Source organism: Mastomys coucha, unplaced genomic scaffold (genome assembly GCF_008632895.1).
Source record: "Mastomys coucha isolate ucsf_1 unplaced genomic scaffold, UCSF_Mcou_1 pScaffold15, whole genome shotgun sequence".
Lineage (NCBI taxonomy): Eukaryota > Metazoa > Chordata > Mammalia > Rodentia > Muridae > Mastomys > Mastomys coucha.
Genome location: NW_022196897.1, coordinates 150,171,262 through 150,174,283, shown reverse-complemented (window position 1 = coordinate 150,174,283; position 3,022 = coordinate 150,171,262).

Below are 3,022 nucleotides of genomic sequence, written 5' to 3'. Positions count from 1 at the left end.
GCCTGTGAAAGATAATGGAGAACAGTAAGTAGCGCCCACTTCCGTGCACGGCCCTCCCACCTGCCCTTTCTCTGTCTCCTGAAAGCATAGGGGAGCAGTTCTTGGAGCAGAGGGGGCAGAGAGAGACAGGTTTGAGCTTATGGGATCTCAGAGATCAGTGGCCTTGACTATCCCCTTTGTTTAAAGGGGAAGGCGTGGCAGGGATGTCCAGCAAGCAGAAAGCCCCTGGGCTTTCCCTCCTCCCAGGACTGCTCACACAATTCTCACTCATCATTTTTTCCTCTAGAACTTGCTGTCATCTAGCACCTGCCCCCAGAGGTCCACAGGCTTAACTATGGGAGAAACGGGCACCCCATGGGCAACCTGGTCCCAGAGTCCTCGTGTGCAAAAGAAGGAAAGCCTACCCATCCATCCTGACCCCAGGGTGAGCATCCCTCTTCAGCAGGTTCTCTTCCTCTTTCATAGATGGAGCCCTCAGGAGTGAGGTGTGATAGCTCATAGAAAAGGCCTCAGAGGACAGCTCCCACCATGCAAGGACACAGCAAGACGGTACAAGGACCAGGAACCAGGCCTTTCCAGATCCGGAGTCCCTGGGCACCTTGATCTTGGACTTTCCAGCCTCCAGAACTCGGAGAAATAAATGTTGTTCATAGACCACTCAGTCTACAGTAATTTGTTACAGTGGTTCAAATAGACTAACACAACTTAATAGTTTAAAAGTCCTTGTTCAACATTATATATGTGTGTGTGTATGTGTGTGTGTGTGTGTGTAGTGTGTTTGTTGTGTGTGTGTGTATATGCTTATACACATACACATAAACACTTCTGGAAATACACATTTTTTTGGAAAAAAACTATAAAACTTTATTATATGACATTTAAAAAATCTGAATAAATAGGATGAAATTGTCCATAATATGATTTTTTAAAAAGATATGTCCTTATAGCTGGCCAAAGGGCATAGAACAAAGTGACTCTGGAGTGAATTTTTTATCCCTAAATGAGACATCTGCATCATACAACACTCACCACCACGACCACCAACCTCAGAGAGCATTGAGGAGAAGCCAGAGACCCTGGAATATTGCCACAAATAACGTCTTGTGTGCATGACAGGGCCGCTGTACTCACAACCTCACAGCAACTGTTGTAGCCAGCGCAAGACCTGCACAAATCAGACCAGTCACCCTTAGTTGAGGAGCAATGCCCACTGACGGCCACTAGAGGGAGCAGAGTCAGCTTTCCTCAGTGGTGTGGCCTGTGGTGGGTTGCCAGTGCCCCAGTGGATGGTACCCCATACCCATGGGTGTATGGGCACACTAATTGGATTCAGTGGGTTATTTTTAAGAGAGAGAAAGAGAGAGAGAGAGAGAGAGACAGAGACAGAGAGAGAGAGAGACAGAGACAGAAACAGAGAGACAGAGACAGAGACAGAGAGAGACAGAGACAGAGACAGAGAGAGACAGAGACAGAGAGACAGAGACAGAGACAGAGACAGAGAGAGGAGCGAGGGAGGGAGGGAAGGAGGAGAAGAGGAGGAGGAGGAGGGGAGAAGGAGGAGGAGGAAGAGGAAGAGGGGAGGAGGAGGAGGAGGAGGAAGACAAGGAAGAGGAAGAGGAGGAGGAGGAAGAAGACAAGGAGGAGGGAGAGGAGGAGGAAGAAGAAGGGGGAGGAAGAGGAGGGGGAGGAAGAGGAGGAGAAGGAATAAGAGGAGGAGGAGGAAGAAGAGGAGGAAGAGGAAGAGGAGGAGGAAGAAGACAAGGAGGAAGAAGAGGAAGAGGAAGAAGAAGGGGGAGGAAGAGGAGGGAGAGAGAAGAACTGGGAATGAAATGTGGAGGGGGACCTGAGGGAGTTGGAGGGAGAAGTGAGAGAGAGATGATTTAAATGCATTTTGTTTGTGTATGAAAATACCAGAAAATATGTGTGTGTGTGTGTGTGTGTGTGTGTATAATTTCTTTGATATTGTATATCGAATACAATGCATATATATGCCTGCTTTTCTGCAAACACAAGCGTTCAAAGGCAAGGATGTCCATCCTGATCAATATAGTTCATACATGACTGCAATCTGGAATTTGCAATCTAAGTTGTCACCACAGGCACTGGCCATCCACAGCTTCCTGCTGTTTACAGGGTGCCATTGCATCATTCCATGTTATACAATGCACCCTTGTGTGGGGAAACATGGCTTTCCAATGAGAGGATTGAGGTGTCCTGGCTGAAATACTCCAGTCTGTCTCAACAACATTAAAAATGGGTAAGCCAGACATAGACTCCTCTTCAAGTTATGCAGGAGGCTGAAAGATACCACAAGGAAGGGCTATCGGCCACACTAAGTGGACATTCATCTGTTTGCTCAAAGCAGGAATAACAAAAGGGGTGAATGGGAGGTGGGCAGAAATGAGCTAAAATGTTTATTCTAGAATAAAGGAATCCAAGGATGTTGCAACCATTCAGTGAGGGCCCATGTATGGATTTGGTTCCAACAATTGCATAAACTCAGGTTTTTTTTGTTGTTTTGTTTTTGTTTTTGTTTTTGTTTTAAAGATGTATCTTTAGTTATGTGCATGTCTATGTGTCTGTGTAGAGGTGTATACATGTAAGTACAGATAGCCATGAAGGACAGGAGAAGGTATCAGATCTACTGGGTCTGGAGTTAAAAGAGGTTATGAACCACGCAGCATGGAGGATGGCAACTTGAGTCTCCTGCAACGGCGGTAAGAGCTCTTAACTGCTGAGCCCCACAAAGTCATTTTTATTTTTATTTTATTTTGTTTGTTTGTTTTATATTTAGTAGAGTTTAAAATCTTGGCTTTTACTGTGGTACAAGCCCAAAATAAGAACAATTTTTAGACATTGGGTTTCATTGTAATAAGGCTGTACTTCAGTGACCCTCAAATCACCGAAGGATTTTACCTCCATTGTAGCTAAGCTGAGAGTTGACAGTTCTGCTTCATCAAGGAATGAATTGTAGGCACGATTTTTGGATACAGACTTCCTGCTATGGTCAAAGCTATTTGAC